Here is a 17,513-nt window from a genome sequence, read left to right on the forward strand (position 1 = left end):
GAAGTTGGAGTACACTGAAAGTATATGAGTTTCTATTAAACATAAGCTGTCTTTTCCCCTCTTTCCTTGCTGCCTGTATAGTCTTTAGAGTCTTTAGAGTCCGTTAGAGTCTGTTGGTCATGGTCGATTGGATGTGATGGGTGCCACAGCCGGACACACCCGTATGATTCTAAAGAATGGATGGGACCTGGCCATGGTTACACAGAGAGAGGAAAGCTGGTGACTATTCCGGAGCTGGGATGAATGGTTCCTTTAGTAATTTAAGGAGGGAAAACGAGTTTTTGTGGTTTCCAGAAATAGACTAGCCTGCCAGCGACTCCCCACCCCCCTCAGCCTTCCTGCAGAACAGCAGGCAAGCACATGCAGGGCAGACAACTTTCCCGCTGGTGACAGATTACAAATGTGCAGAACTAGATTGAGAGCCAACTTTCCCAGGCTGAAGGAGCAGAGTGGGGAGGAGGGGCTGAGATGCAGTGAAGGAAAAATAATGATAACAAGTAGAAGAGGAAGTGCTGTGTGGTAGATCCAGCGTTCGGGTCTCTGTGGCCTGTGGAGAGGACGCACCACAGACTGCCCTGTGCCGCCTGGGTGTGTATGGGAGAGTTTGGTACGTGGGTGTGTTTGGAGAGGAAGTTGGGGGGCATGTGTGTGCCGAATGCGTTAGGGAGGGGTTTATTGATGCAGGAGTGGGAGGGTGTGTGCGGTAGGGTGTGGAGTGTGGGGGTGAGGAGAGAAAAGGAGCCTAGAGAGGAGGGGGAGGAGGAGGGCTTTCATGGAGTGCCAGGAACACCCATTGCACCAAGGGAAGTTGCCAGCTGCCAGGGAGTCAGATCTCCTGTGTGGGAACGGAGTAGTTTCTTGCCGTGACTTCTGGCCTCTAACCCAACCCCAGGATGTCGGTCAGATGTTTTACCATGAAGGGAGGGACATAGCCTCTGGATTTTCACCACACCCTGATCCAGGCTCTTTCCCAGCTCCTGATATTTTTGCTTGTGTGTTATGGTATTGTTGGTCACAGAATAGTATTTATTGGCAGACAGCTTTGGGGAAAGAACTGTGAGTTAGAAATACTTTTCAGTCTGGTGTTCAACTATTTCTTGGGGTGACCTCTGGATCTCCCTTTTTTGTGCTTGTCTCTCACATTTTCTAAGTACCAAGAAAGACTACTTCAAGCAGCCAAGAGAAAGATTAATAACTGCAGTGAAGCACTATTGCAAAGACAAGGGCATAGCAATTTTTAACTAGGCTTGAGAAGGATCTTCAACTAATTATTGGCATTTCAAACTAGAAAAGATTGGCATAGAAGGTGGTATGTGTCATTTTATTGCATACATTTAAATAAAGCAAAGATGGCGTCAATCATGGTTCGAATCTGACAAGTCCCCCAAGGCTGGAGTGCTGAAATCTTGGTCATCAGCAGACGAAGTTTTTTGAGGGCTCTGAGTTTATCACAATCTTCTGGCATTGATCAGAAGGGGAAGTGGTAGAGACAGGAGGCGGAGCCTAGTCCAAGATGCTTTGCTAGTACCTTTGTGTACCAGGCCCCTCTGACTGATTCCAGGTCACCAGAGGAGGGGCCCTTAGTGGTGGGGGCAGGGGTTCGGTTGACACAGAGTGACTGTGTCCAAAATAAACATTTCTTTCTTTGAAGGCTTTTATCAGCTATTTGTCACAGAATTAAAAACTACCCCCCATCTATGTCACACTCTGAAAATGCAGGCCAAACTGCCCCAGGCTAAGCTGTGCGTTTTTTGGAGCCTACCACATTGCCTACCCGACGGTCCACCAGGCCCAGGACTGAACAGTATCCTCTGCGGAGAAAGCAGCTGTGGAAACAGACATTGAGGAAGCTGTATCTTCTGGGTACAACCAGCTTCTCTTCTGGCTTGGCTGTGAAGCACTTAGTCTAGGAGCTGGTCTGACATGAAGGAGGCAGAGTCAATGTTGGTGTTGTGTGGTCTAATTCAGGGAAAGTGAAGTTTGAAAGAGGGGGAGGCGAATGAATCCCATAGCTCATTTATGAATGGATTTTAAGTTCAGAATTAGAAATTAAAGTATTGAAGGTCATAGAAAGGGATTTAGGCAATTTCCATATTTGAAAAGAATTAAAATTTTGACCAAGTGTAGAAAGTGAAAGAAAACAACAATACACTCCCCCCAAGGCAGGGAGATTTGCTTGGAGTGTGTCTGTGTTGCAACACTGTGAACAGTAACTTAAACTTCTCAAAGTACCTCATTTTCTAGGACAAAGGAAAACATTCCTGTTAAGGTCACATAGGAACCACTTTGTGGTCTCTGCTACTGGTGTTTGCATGTAAATCCGTGCTGTGATGTAAGCATTTAAAAACCAAGAGTGCAGTTATAGATTTTATTTGAATTGTGTTACTAATGGTATATTTTTGTTGTTGTTGTTGTTTTGTCTTTTTTGTTTTTGTTTTTGTATTTTTTTAACAGACTTGAAGTCTTTCAAAAACAACTAACATGCTGTGAGCTGGTGAGACAGCTCAGTGGGTAGGATGCTTGCCCCAGCCTGTCTCCTCTTAGCCTCTGTCTTACACATTCTATAATGTGTGTTTTCCTAGGAGGGAGCAGTAACAGCTTCTCTTAGGACTTTACCTCCACAGGTAATTTTTACCTCCTCTAAGGTCTGGATAGTGGAGACTTTAGGAACTCTCTAAGACTCCACATTCCCAAGCTACTGAGGAAGAAATGTGAGATTCTGGGATGGGAGGAAAGATTACCATGTGGGAGGGTCTGCTTTAATGGCCTTAAGATCCCTCCACATCCAAGATATAACACACAGGGCAAAGTGTCCCTGGGGAAGAGGCCCAAGAATGGACTAAGTCTTGTTCTAACTGATCAGATTCATCAGTTCACATTGAATTATTGGTCCAAAAGAAAGGTTTTAGAGGGTGCAGAGTAACTACGGTCACCAACCATCCTCTGGATCCCATTTCTCATCTCACCACAGATAGTAACTAACATGGCTCCTTGTATTTTAAACTGTGCTAAGTTATTCAAAACCTCCCTTTCCAACAGTATTGTCCAACTGGACCAAATTAAATACCAAGAATTATTAAAAAGTTTCCCAGCTAGGCAAAATAGATGTTAAAGTTATGAGGTCAGTGACCTAGTTTTATTTTTCTTGGTATCAGCAGTACTAAAAATAAAAGGTTCTATATGCAAAAAGCTGACTACTGAAATTCTGTCATTATTTAAAGTGTAAGATAGTATAATGTGTTACATATGAGCCATAAAACAATAAATCTCTTAAGTGGTGATTAGAAAGTGTGTCTAAATAACAAACTGCCTTACTATTTGAAACAACTAAACAAAACTTGCTGGTCATCAAAGAACTGAATCAGCTGTTAATAGCTATTTCATATGCTATTGTTTGTTTCTTTTAGTGTCAGTGACAAGGGAAACATTATTGACTGTGCACAATGTTTGAAATGTGTGTATATTATTCCGACATTCTGCTATCTCCTTCCTCACACCTTTCTCCTTTGCAGATGTTCCACTGACTTTTAAGTATGGAAGTGACCAGTGCTCCTGTAAAGACATGGACAAAAGGTACACATTGAGAGATTTATGTCCTAATCAAGTTGAGCATTAAAGAACAAGAGAAACTAGAAAGACATTTGTGGTGTATTAGTGGATAAAGAAAATGACACTCTCTCTCTCTCTCTCTCTCTCTCTCTCTCTCTCTCACACACACACACACACACACACACACACACACACACACACAGAGAGAGAGAGAGAGAGAGAGAGAGAGAGAGAGAGAGAGAGAGAGGGAATATTATTCACCCATAAGGAAGAAAGAAGCCATGTAATGAAGAAAAATGGATGAACTGGAGGTAATCATGTTGAGCCCATATGTCTGTCAGCTAATGAATGGATAATAAAAATAACACACAGTGGAATATTAGTTGTTAAGAAACAATGACATCGGGTGGTGGTGGTGCAGCCTTTAATCCTAGCACTCGGGAGACAGAGACAGGCGGATCTCTGTGAGTTCGAGACCAGCCTGGTCTACAAGAGCTAGTTCCAGGACAGTCTCCAAAGTCACAGAGAAACCCTGTCCTCAAAAAACCAAAAAAAAAAAAAAAACCCAAAAAAGAAAAAAAAGAAACAATGACATAAGATTTACAAAGGCAAATGGTTGGAACTAGAAACACTCATCCTGAGTGAGGTAACCCCGGCACCAAAAGATAAATATTCCATGTTTTCTCTTATTTGTGGATGTTAGAATTTAAGTGTTGGATTGACATGTGTGCTTCAATCTAAATGGTCACAGATAATGAGGGAATGTGAGTAAGGGCAACTGACACTATAGCCCTTTGAAAAACCACATGGAAACCTACTACTGTAGAAGCTTCCTAAAATATATACATACATGAAAGGACTCTAAATAGAGTCACCATGTAATGGGGGAGAGAATGCCTCAACTTGATATCTTCTACCACCAAGCAAAATCTCTGAGAGGAATGTGTTACCTCTTGTTGAATTGTTGGTCAAAGGGGTCCCATGGATCTCCCAAACACAGCAGGCTATTGCCAAGGTTATTGGTTACTCTCCATGACTGGAGGTAAGGCCCTATCACTGAAGATACTACTTTCTCAATTCACCAAACATGGGGAAAAGAAGCAGGTGTGTAGCTAGAAGCCTCACTCATATTGACTAGCATCATGTTGCTACAAGGTACTTGGTATGCTACCAGAGGAGACAATTAATCACTAATATCACCCAGCTAAAAAGCATATGACTTACAAAAGCAACCTGCCTTCGAGGTATACTGGCACAAATGTTATAAGAGTACAACCACATTTTAAGATTGGATTTAAGACCCATACCATGAGATGGAACCCATACTTGACACTTCAAAGGTGGCCAAGAACCTGAGACTAAATAGATCATGAGCCTACTATTATTCTGCTTAAGGAAGACAGCAATAAAGTGACTCCTAATGACATATTACTATATCCATAGATCAATGCCTTATTCAACTTTCACCAGAAAAGCTTCTTTTGCAGTAGGTGGATGCCTTAGTTAGGGTTTCTATTGCTGTGAAGAGACACCATGATCACAGCAATTTTTATAAAAGAAAACATTTAATTGGGACTGGCTTCCATTATCATCATGGTGGGAAGCCTGGCAGACATGGTGGCATTGGAGAAGGAGCTGGGAGTTCTACATCTGGATCCATAGGCAACAGGAAGAGGCATTGAGCCACTAGACCTGGCTTGAGTTTCTGAGACGTTAAAGTCTGCTCCTAGTGACATACTTCCTCCAACAAAGCCACATCTACTCCAGCAAGGCCACATATCCTAATAGTGCCATTTCCTATGAATCTATGGGACCATCGACAGAGACCCAGGACTGAACAATGTGCAGACAATGAGAGGCTTTGGACACCCTCTTACTTGTTTTCTCTTGGGTATATAAACAGTAGAGTGGTTGCTGAATCATATCATAATTCTATTTCTAGTTTTTTGCAGAGACTCCAAACTGTATTCCATAAAAACTGTATGATTAGCCGGGCATTGGTGGCGCACGCCTTTAATCCCAGCACTCAGGAGGCAGAGGCAGGTGGATCTCTGTGAGTTCGAGACCAGCCTGGTCTACAAGAGCTAGTTCCAGGACAGCCTCCAAAGCCACAGAGAAACCCTGTCTCGAAAAACCAAACAAACAAACAAACAAACAAACAAACAAAAAACAAAAAAACTGTATGAATTTATATTCCCACAAAAAATGGTTCCTATTTCTTAACAACCTTGCCAGCATTTGTTATTTTTCTCATGGTGATCATCATTCTAACTAGGGTGAGTTGGTATCTCATTGTGGTTTTGATTTTCATTTTCCTGATTATTAGTGTGGTTGACAGACTTGTGGGCCTTTTACAGACCTTCTTTTGAGAGATGTCTATTCAGCAAGCTTATTCTTGAATGGGTCAAGTTCCCTTGTAACTACTAGGCAACTACGGGACAAATCTGCTCTGTAAGAAGCTGTAGATTATAAGATATGTCCTGAACTTTGAGGTGCTGAAGAATAAAAAACAAAACAATAAAGTGTGATTTAGAATATACTAAACCTCATACTCTGCTAAGGAGCAGCTTGAGTTGAAACTCCACTTTAACATTGTCAGAAATAATAAACAGGAGGAAGGGAATTATAGGTAATGTTTTGGACCTACAGATGGGATTTGAAATTTGCCTTTAGAAAAGAAAGCTCGTTTATTTCGTGAGAACTATCAGATGAGTCATGTCACATAGGTAGTCAAACAAAAGCAAAGGCATTGTTCTGGCCTAGTGCCTATCAATCATGGGGACTCTTGAGTTGTTAAACAACAATTTTCTGTTTTGTACTCATAGGACTACATGACGTTTCTTGAAAACAAATACTAGTTTTCTCCAAAGTGGGAATTTACACTATGATGGGCCTGTATCATTTACTCATTTAGAGGTTTGTATGCAGTGTTGCTCAGAAACAAAACCAGGAGATGTCAGGAGAAGACAGACAAGAGCACAAAAGGTAAGAACTAGACCTTGTAGAGCTAATGAGCTGAGATTAGATTACTGTGACTCAATGCACTGTCCTCCTGGGCACAGTGCAACAAGTTTATGAATTTTCAAATTCATCATTTTGGGGAAAGGAATAATATTCTGGTATCAATAAATGATGATTGGAGACGTGGGCCTTGGGCTGGAAGAAGAAAATAACATCTTCTACGTCTGGAGATAGGTCTGTACTTAAGATGCTTTTGATCTGCCTCTGGGGTTGGATTGAGCTGCTCAGTGATGGGGAATAAACAGACACATTCCTCAGATGTTTCAGAATAGGCTTGAAGCTCCCTTAGCTCGGGAGTCAACTCATGTGCATCCTAGGCCAACAGTGGTACCAAATGTGCCTCTCTTCCACAGCTTTCACTTGAGATTGTTAGCTGTATTGGTTCTCTGGGGCTTTGGACATGAGGGAACTTCTATTGCACATGAGAAAGAAGAGCTCCTTTGCCACAGTGAAAACAGAGGCCAGAGGAACAGGGGAAAAGGCCAAAAGTGGTATTTGAAGCTCAAACTGAGTTTGTGGCATCACACATCCCAGTTGTCACCATGAGCTAAGAAATCACTTTCTTACAGCCCAGGAATAACTGGCACTCATCACAAATTCAGGTTATCAAGAAAAGGCAAGAGGAAAACTTGTTCTGAGATCAGATAAGACAGCTTGGGACAGGACGACAACGCTCTATGACAGCAGAGTAACACCCAGGCTTTTGAAACCTTGGGTATGGTTGATTTCCCTGAGGTTTTCTCTGAGTAGCCAGTCACCGTGCTCAGTTTGTGGCCCCGGATCTGCCTGGCACTGTGGATATAAACATGGTATTTTTCCTGAAGGCATTTGGACATTTTCCCTGTGTGTTTCTAACAATACTCTAGCCACTCACATGAATCTAACAAGTGTGGATTTATCTAAATCTTTCTTTATCCTATTTATATTTGTGGACTATGCAACATCTTGAGGATAATGAGTTCCATATGTTTACTACCCACTGTATGAAGAAATGCCATCTTTTATTTATCGTCAAACTACTTTCATGGAATTTCAATGGGTGCTCTGAGTTTTAGCACTCTAGGATTTGCGTGTGGCCACACTTTACAGCTACAGCCCACCCACATAAGCATTTATGTAGGTAAGAAATGGGACCCTCTCTATCTAGGTTCTTGTTCTAGTTTCATTTCTGTTGCTATGACAAAGCACTCTACCAAACCCAATTTTAGAGGAGAAAGGGCTTATTCGGCTTACAATTCTAGGTTACCAGACATCATGTGGAGAGGTAACAGCAGCGTTGGCTTGAGAAATTTGGCAGCACCACATCCAGAGTCAAGAGAAAGGATAAACAAGTGCACCTATGCTGCCTGCCTGCTCTCCAATAGCTTTCTCTACTTTTACATAGTAAGGACCTAGCCTAGTCATTGGTGTGGCCCACAGTGGCCTGGGTCTTCTTGTAGCATGAGTCCTAATAGGTCATAATAAATAATCTGCCTTTTTATCCTATTCCTATAGCCTCCTTTTTTTCTTTTCAAATTAGATTAAATAATCTACCCTTATATCTTGTCTATCTTCCTACGTCAATTAGCTGTAAAGATGCTTCCCCCACAGACATGCCAACAGGCCAACTTGATCTAAGTGGTTCTTCACTGAGTTTCCCTTTAAGGTTATGTCAAGTTGACAAACAAAGCTAAATAGCATAACACTATTTAGGAAAGGATCTCCCCTCTTTCAGACAGATACAATCCTGTGCCATATCATGGCCCTGTTGGAGAGTGTTGACTACATGTCAGCCCTAGCCAGGCTTCCTAACCCCACCCCGTGCCTTTGGCTGGATGCCCTTCCAGGCTTCATCTAGGACAGTGATAGACAGTACCCTCAGCTTAACCACAGACATCTTTAAAAGATATTGAAGATATCGATATTATTCTTTCTCAAAGTTCGTCTGCTAAGGGGAGGGATCTTTATTTTTTTGTCAACCCCTCCCTAATTTACAGTCTATTTCCCATCTCTGGAGCCTTGGGGCTCAGGCTGAAGAGTCCAGATGCTCTGCCCTCTCCTCAGATCCCTCAGATACCCTGCACTCCCCTCAGGTCCCTCAGATGCAGTGGTAAGGATGAGCTGAGTGGTCCAGAGCACCCAGTGGAAGCCAGAGGATATGTCTTCTGTGCATTCCATATCTCTGGTTTTAAGCAGACAAACTGTAGGTGAAGATATTAGAATCACAGTTTAGGTTAATTTGCTCTAGATCACTATTAGCTGATTACATGTGCACATGCACGTTGTTGGAGACTTTTCCATACAGTTTCAATGCTTCATGCAGCTCACTTTCATTTTATCCTCATCAATTCAAAACTAAACCAACTTTATCTGCCAACTTCATATTTTCTTTAAAATTGCACCCAAATCCAAAACAGGATACAAACTTCAGCAATATATGGATAATACAACACTTCAGAAAAAAAAAGTTGTATGTCTGCAAGTTTTGCTACTTGGTACCTGGTATTGCAAAGTCAGAAGAGGACGCTGGAGTGGCTGAGACTATAGTTACAGACAATTGTCATCTGACATGTGGGTGCTGGAAATCAAACCCAGTTCCTCCGGGAGAGCAGCCAGTGCCCTTAAGCACTGGGCCCTCCCTCTTGCTTTTTACAAACCACTTTTAAGCTGGGTGTGGTGGCACACACCTTTAGTCCCAGCATTCAGGAGGCAGAGGCAGGAGGATCACGTTAAGTTCAAGGCCAGCCTGGTCTGCATAGCAAGTTCCAGAACTATCAGAGCTACATAACACAGAGACCCTGCCTCAATAAAATAAAGTAAAATAAAAATACTTTTGAGTGCTTAAACATTTCAAATTTACATAAGACTTTTAAAAATAGTGATAGTCAGGGCTTGCAAGATGGGGCATTAGGTAAAGTGACTATTGCCAAGTCTGCCTGACTACTAGGAACTGTCTGCTGGCCTCCATATTCTCTTCACATGCACACATAAATAAATGCAACCCAGAGGGTTATGACTTTTAACATTTCTAAAGCCTAGGGTGGTGGCACACACCTGCAATTCCAACATCCACAAGGCTAAAATAGGAAGACCATGAGTTCCAGGCAAACTAGGGCACATAGCAAGATCCTGTCTCAAAAAATAAGCAAAATATAGGTGTTATCTTTTCACATGTATTCATCTAGAACAGTGTCTGATGCTTGATTGCTGATCAAAGGAAGCATGAATGGCCCAAGTCCTCACAGTTAGATTTGTTTGTATTATTTTTTATATCAGCGGTTCCTTTCAAGGTGTTCATTTCCTTTGCCCATTAAAACACTGGAACTCTAGTGATTCATGGGTTCTGTGTTAGATCTAGAATATTAGGTACAAGAGTTAGTCATCCAATGAAGCTGAACCTGAATGTCAAACTTCATCCCAGGTATGGTCGTTTGAATAGGAATGACCCCTATAGGCTCATATATTTAAATGCATGATCATCAGGGAGTGGTACTACTTGAGAGGGATTAGGAAGTGTAGCCTTGTTGGAGTAGGTGTGGCCTTGTTGGAGGAAGTGTATCATGAGGGATGGGCTTTGGGATTTCTGCCCAGTGTCTCTCTTCTTGCTGGTTGCAGATCCAGATGTAGAACTCTCAGCCAATTCTCTAGCATCATGTCTGCCTGCATGCAGCCATACTTTCTGCCATGATGACAATGGATTAAACCTCTAAAACTGTAAGCCAGCCCCAATCAAATGCTTTCCTTGATAAGAATTGCCAGGATCCTGGTGTCTCTTCACAGCAATAGAACAATGACTGAGACACCAGGTCCTTCCCCTATATTTAAAAATCATAATTTTTGACAAAACATAAATTCAGCTCAAATTATCTGTGGCTAAAAATGCTTACAGATTTTTCTTCCTTCTCCTGCAGTAGAAGTTTTCAGGGGAAGAAATATTAACTGCCACCAATAGAGGTTAATATCCTAAGTGCCTTTGGGGAATTCTGATATTTTAAATTATTTACTAAAACTTATTTAATTATTTATCATGAATGTTTATTTCTTTTTCGAGTCAAGATCATCTAAGTAGCCCAGGCCAGGCTTGAATTCATGCTAATGTTCTGAACTCAAAATTACAGGCATTATCCCCCATGCCTAGTTATAAACATAACCAAACACATAAAAATGGATTCAATAGTTAAAGGGAACTCCCAGATAGCTATTTTTTTATTTAGTTTACTTTTTGATGTATATGTGTGTGCCTGTGGCTATATGCCATGTGTGTGCAACAGAGACTAGAAGAGAAAATTGATTCCCCCAGAGCTGGAGTTCCAGATGGTTGTAAGCAACCTGATGCGGGTGTTGGGAACCAAACTAGGGTTCTCTGGAAAAACAAGAGCTCCATCTCTATAGCCCTAGATATCTATGATCTTGTGTAGATGGAATTTTCTGTCCCACCCTGTCCTTCAGCCTGTTTAGTCCAAAATAAGCATGCAGAGGCTTATATTAATTATAAATTGTTTGGCAGATGGCTCAGTCTTCTTATTGGCTAGCTCTCTCTTAATTATTAACCCACTTCTATAATTCTGTATATCTCCACATGGTCTTGGCTTACCGGTGATGCCTGAGCTTCTTGCTTTCTTGGCAGCTACATGGCATCTCCCTGGCAACTCATTCTCTGAGTTCCTCTTCCCAGAATTCTACTAGTCTGGTAGCCCCACCTATACTTCCTGCTGGCTACATTACATTTTAAATGAGCTGCATAAACACAATACCTAAATAAGAGTAGAAATATACATATAACAAAATTGACCTTAAATTTGTATCAATAAATCAAATCCATACCAATGTAAAATATTCACTTCTATATTAATCTTGATTTAAACATTTTAGTCATGCATTTAAAAAAAATCCTTGACTTACTATCATTCTGAGATTGAATTACTCAGGCTCTTCCTTCTCATGGGATTTTTGAGTTTACATCTCCTTAAGAATTAAACATTTATTTACATAATGTGCTAGCTAGTTTTATGTCAACTTGACCCAAGCTAAAGTCATCTGAGAGGAGAGAACCTCAATTGAGAAAATGCCTCTATAAGATTGGGCTATAGAAAGAAAGTAGGAAACAAGAAGGACTCTAAGAGAAAATTGCATGGACCCCAGAGAATGGGAAGGGACAGGATCTCATGAGCTAATTGGGAGCATGAAGGTAGGGGACAGGGAGCTGCCAGAATGAGAGGAGGAGAGAAGAGGAAATGGAGGACCAGAAATGTTGAGTTGGGTGAAGAATAGAGGAGAGCAGGATGAGAGATACCATAACAGAGGGAGCCATTATAGGTCCGAGGAGAGATCTGTCACTAGGGAGATTTCCAGAGATCTAAAAGGATGACACCAAATGACAATCTAGGCAATGGTGGAGAGGCTACCCTAAATGCCCTTCCCCTAAAATGAGATTGATGACTTCTCTTTATACCATCCTAGAGCCCTCATCCAGTGGCTGATGGAAGCAGAGGCAAACATCCACAGATATACTCTGAACTGAACTCTGGAACCCAGTTGCAGAAAGGGAGGAATGAAGAACAAAGGGGTTGGTACCAGGCTGGTGAAAGCCACAGAACCAGCTGGACTGAACAAGGGAGAGCACATGGACCCCAGATTGCTGTCTGGGAGACCAGCACAGGACTGAATTAGACCCCTGAACATGGATGTCAATGAGGAGGCCTCCACACTCTAGGGGGGCCCTGGTAGTGGATTGGCATTTTCCCTGGTGTAAGAAGGGACTTTGAGAGTCCATTCTACATGAAGGGATGCACTCTTGGCCTGGACACATGGGGAAGGGCCTAGGCCTGGGCCACGATGATGTGGTGGACTTTGGGGAGCCTACCCTGCCTGGGGAGTGGAGGATGGATGGGTTGGGAGGGTAGGTGAGGGGTTGAGGGGGAGGGATAGGGGGAGTGGAGGGGGAAGGGATTGACATGTGAGGCAAGCTTGTTCCTAATTTGAACTAAAAATTTTTAAAATTAAAAAATAAAATAAAAAGATTGGACTGTAGGCAAGTCTATAGGATATTTTCTTAACCAGTGGTTGATAGGGAGGGCCCAGCTCATGATGGGTGGTGCCATCCTTGGACTGGTGTTTCTGAGTTCTATAAGAAAGAAGGTCGAGCAAGCCATGAGAAGTAAGTCAGTAATCAGCACTCCTCCATGGCCTCTGCATCAGCTCCTGCCTACAGGTTCCTGCCCTGTTTGAGATCCTGTCCTGACTTCCTTCAATGATGGATTACAATGTGGAAATGTAAGCCAAATAAACCCTTTCCTCCCCAATGTGCTTTTTGGTCGTGGTATTTCATTGCCGAAATGGGAACTTTAAGACACATATTCACAAGATCTAAATGTCTCTATGTATGGTCCACATGAAATTTTCTAAGATGGTAGTTTCAAGCCCTGGCCATCTAGTTTCTGAATGCGTTCCTGTGGTGTTCTTTGAGCGTTCTCTGTCTCACAGTTCTCCAGGGGGCTCTCATATTTCTGCATACCACACATGTTGTGAGCAAAGCACAGATTTCCCCTTTGCTCTTTGAACAGAGTACTCACAGAGTGAGAGCTTTGAAAGTTGGGTAATGTCCCTGGGGGACAAAAGGTGGACCTTCTTACTGAACATTGTAAAAGATTTAGCTTCCTGTGGTGGTTTGAATGAGAATGCCCCCATAGACTTATATTTGAATACTTGGTCCCCAGTTGGTAGAGCTGTTTGAGAAGGATTAGGTGTTAGTATTCAGGCATCTGTACTGGCCTGCCCCTGGGGTCCTGACAGGATACACCCTCAGCTGCTGCCACTAAGAGCACCACCTGTGCACATTCACTATGTTCCCTTTTAAAAGGGTCCTGTCCACTTCTCATCCTCATCTCTCTCTCTCTTCTTTTCTCTGTCTGTTTGTGTCCCCCCCTTTCCTCTCTCCTGCTGCTCCTGTCCCTGGAGGAGGCCAGTTTCCCCCTTCCCTTTTTATGATCCCTTTCCCTAATAAAAAACCCCTCTGCTTGAACCCTGTTCATGGCTTCTTTCTCTCCAGTTCTGCTTTTCTTAAATTACAACATTAGGAAGTGTGGTCTTATTAGAGGAGGTGTCCCTGAGGATTGGGTACTAAAGTTTTAAAAGCACTTGCATCCTGTTTAGCTCGCTCCTATTCCTACTCTGCCTTGTGCTTATGGATCAAGTTCTCAGCTACTACTCTGAGGCATGCCTGCCTGTCAAGACTGTTGCCATATTCCATGATGATAATGGATCCTCTGAAACCATAAGCCCCAAATAAGCACTCCCTTTTACAAGTGGGTCATGGTGTCTTATCACAGCAACAGAAACATAACTAAGACATTTCCCTAAGTTCAGGTTCTCCTTCTGCATGGATGGCTCTCACCTGTCCCTTTTTGTGTTCCCTACTGAAAGTAAGACTTGAGGAACACAAAAAAAGTGGGGACACCCTGGGTCTTGCTATGATGGTAAGCATAGGGCAGTCCTTTTTCTCTTCTCTCATAATCTTGGGTTCTCTTCCAGCCTCTATCAAACCATAGGCAGCTGGAAAATATGATAAATGGCATATCCACCATTGTTGGTGAAGGGCTCTAGCAGGCTCAAATGTGGCAAACATGGTGCTAACAGGTCTTGCCTTTTACCTTTCTCCCCTTGTTAAACATTGTTGAATTATATTCCTACAGCTAGCCTCTAATATCTATTCCCTTATTTAGCCACTTCCTCCTCCTGAGGCTGACCAACAAGGTCCAGCTATTAAAGTATTAAAGTCCAGCAGTCCAAAGCTCCCTTTGGCTTCCCTAAATAACCTGACCAATCAAAACAAACCAATTCATTCTAACAAAGGTTTGTCCTTTTCCTTTTGGAAATTGCCATTTACCCACATCTGCCTCCTTTCTACCCAGAGGCAGCCCTTTGTCCCTCAAGGCAAATATCTCTTCTCCCTCTCCCTATTCCCTCCCCATGTCTTTGTCTCCTATTCTCTGCCCTTTGTCCCTCTGGGGCAAATAAATCTCCTTTGTACTGAGAACTTGGTCTTGGTGTGTCCTGTGCCTACTCCAGTCCTTTTAGTGTTAGACCCCTGGAAAACTCAAGTATCCGGGGTCCCAGGCCACAACTGCGGTCACCCCAATTACCAGGCGGATTCGAGAGCTTGCTGCAAATTGCACAAGGCTTTATTGTAATTTAACGAGCTAACCCCATGTTAGCTCGGGTCTTTCACCCACCTGCCATGGCAGATGGCTAGCAAAAGACTAGGGCCTCTCAAGAGATCTTATAGGACAGCGTAAGGGGAGTGTCTAGGGGTACGCACAGGCTCACGATTGGTGTGCCTCCAGGCTTGGAGGGCTTGCCCTGTGTTGATTGGTCAACTGGTTGTTATGGCCCATAGACCCTCCCAGGGTGGTTGCTATGCTCTCTATGTCATTGCTGTGCGCTTGTCTGTAAAGCACACCCAGAGTCATAAATTATAGCGCCACCAGCTAACTTCTGATTGGTTCCTTGTCACGAGGCAGGCATCTGACTTTCTAGTGACTAACTTCTGATGGGTTCCTTGTCACGAGACAGGCATCTGACCTCTAAGTGACCAAGGCAAGTTTATGACAAGCACGTGTTCGGCTGTTATGGCTGCCGAAAGGGGAGCAGGTCCCTTCATTAGTTTGGGCAATGACTGTAGGATGCCGACAGACTTGCCATTACAGAAGAGAAAGATGAGGACCTTGAATACATGTCAATAAACAGGATTTAGAGGAAATCCCTCAGAAACAATAGTGAGCTGACAAATGTTTACAGGGGAGTAAACTGTCCCTGTCTTGATGGTCTGCTATAGAGACTGGGAAGGTGATTACAAGTTGAATTTTAGGAAATAGGTTCAGAAACTCCCTTCCGGAGTAGGCAAGCTTTCTCACCAATTAAGAGGGCAGCCTCAAATCTCCACTGTAATCAGCCAAAATCATCTTTTGTTCTTCAGACAAGTTAGGGATGTCCATTTCACTAAGAAAGCTGTTCACACTACTCATGCAATTAGGAAGCCATCAGAGCCAGGGCAACTCTGCTTAGGAGAGTTGGGTGGCGGGTGGGGGATGGCAGTTCTGTTGTGCTTCTTAAGGAAGAAAAGCAACAACTGGACTTTCTTACAGCTCAGCCTTGTAACCTACACCAGCCAGCCTTAAATCCCTTTGGAGATGATTTGGAGGCTCTAAGATTTTATTTTCCTTCCTTCCTTCCTTCCTTTTTCCTTCCTTCCTTCCCTCCCTTCTTCCTTTATTACTTACAGTAAGTACTAACTGCTAAAAGGGAGTTTTGGCTTTCTTGGAGAGAGTTTTCTGAAAGAGAGCAACCTCATGGGAAACTATAGATGAGGCACTGGCCAGGATACACGGAGGTTAGTGAGTTTATGATGATGTTGGATGATAATGAGAAAATGATCTCTGTCTCTCCCTTTCTCCCTCCTTCCCTGACCTCAGCCATCCATGTTAAGGAGAAAGTAATAGAAAAGGAGCACAGAACTTCCTGTCTTCGTGGGAGTTAAAGATCACACACACACCCATCTCAGTATATTGGAATATTGTGGAAAAAGCATTCCACTGTTGTGACTGGGTTAGCTACAAGAACCAGTGAAAGCTATGCAGATTCAGCTAATGGCTGAATTCAAAGGCAGGGTTCAAAGCCAGCTTTGAGACGGGGTCTTTCGAATCAGTTCAGTGTTCTGTTTGCTGCTTCTGCATCTCAGCCCACACAAGAATTGATGCTTACACTTGCCTGTCCCTTAACTGGCTGGAAGGGTCTCCTTGAAAGAACTGTGGGTGGAGCTCACCAATGGGACACATAAACTTGAGTGGTGTACCTGCAATGTGAGTTTTGACCTTCAAGTCCCTTGATGCAAAATCAAGGTGGTCTGCAAAACAGATTCTGCAGCTAGCATAATGCCTCAACATTTGGTGCCATGGAACAACTGAATCTAGTTGCCCATATGTGCGTTGGAATTTAGAGTTCTACTCCACTTAGGCTGTCAAATACATTCATTACACAGATGATGTCTTGACTGTGGGCAAATAAAAAGCTTAACCTCTGTAACTAAAGTGTTACCATACCTTCATTGTCAGGAGTAGCTGGCGAGTCCTAGCAAAATCAAGGGTCTTAGCCAACCAAGATTTCTCAAACCTACCTAGTCTGAGTCACAACACTCAGTTTTGTCTCTACTCAAGGAAAATAATGCTGTCTTTTTAACTCCTTTCCCTGGACAAGAGGCCCATATTGGGTTGGGTTTTACAGACTCAGGATGTTCCTTCCTTGGGAATTCTGAAATTCTATTTGACTTTTTCTATGGGATAATTCACAAGTCACCATCCTCAAGCATTCTCTCTTCTTTATCTTAGCCAGTGTTCTACAGCTGTGGAGAGACACCATGACCACAACAACTCTTATAAAGGAAAACATTAAATTGGGGCTGACTTACAGTTCAGAGTTTTAGTTCATTATCATCATGGCAGGAAGCATGGCAGCATGTGGGTGCTAAAGAGGTAGCTGAGAGTTCTACATCTGTATCCACAGGTATCAGGAAGAGAGAAACACACTGTGCCTGGCTTGAGCATTTGAAACCTGGAAGCCAACCCTAAGTGACACACTTCCTCCAACAAGGCCACACCTATTCCAACCTCCTCCACACCTACACCTCCTAATGCCACTCCCTACATGACCCTGTGGGGACCATTCCTATTTAAACCACCACAGGGTCCATTACTCTAATGAGCCCTCTGAACTGTAAGTCTCTGTAACACTATTCATGATTTTATTGAATGTAGCACCTGGCAAAGGGAGATAGCCCCTACACAGAGATTCCCCTTTGGAGTTTTTGGATTCACTCTTTCCCTGATGCAGCTATCAGGAACACCCATTTTTAAAGAGAAGCTATTAGCTTAATAATGTGATCTTGTCAAAATCGAATGCCTAATTTGTGG

At 42.9% G+C, this 17,513-nt stretch overlaps 1 long non-coding RNA gene across 4 annotated transcripts; it reads left to right on the top strand.

Moving 5' to 3' along the window:
• Window positions 1-334: 334 nt before the first annotated feature.
• Window positions 335-12,069, top strand: LOC103158653. Of its 4 annotated transcripts, none has more exons than XR_004768659.1 (6): window positions 335-607; window positions 1,720-1,863; window positions 2,455-2,624; window positions 3,513-3,573; window positions 6,375-6,534; window positions 12,010-12,069. It is a non-coding gene; the product is annotated as an uncharacterized LOC103158653 (long non-coding RNA). The 4 variants fall into 4 exon arrangements; XR_004768661.1 differs by lacking the exon at window positions 12,010-12,069 and adding an exon at window positions 10,165-10,196 and having other exon boundaries at window positions 335-588; XR_004768660.1 differs by lacking the exon at window positions 12,010-12,069 and adding an exon at window positions 6,924-9,306 and having other exon boundaries at window positions 335-588.
• Window positions 12,070-17,513: the final 5,444 nt, after the last annotated feature.

The sequence above is a fragment of the Cricetulus griseus genome, chromosome 2, assembly GCF_003668045.3.
Source record: "Cricetulus griseus strain 17A/GY chromosome 2, alternate assembly CriGri-PICRH-1.0, whole genome shotgun sequence".
Classification (NCBI taxonomy): domain Eukaryota; kingdom Metazoa; phylum Chordata; class Mammalia; order Rodentia; family Cricetidae; genus Cricetulus; species Cricetulus griseus.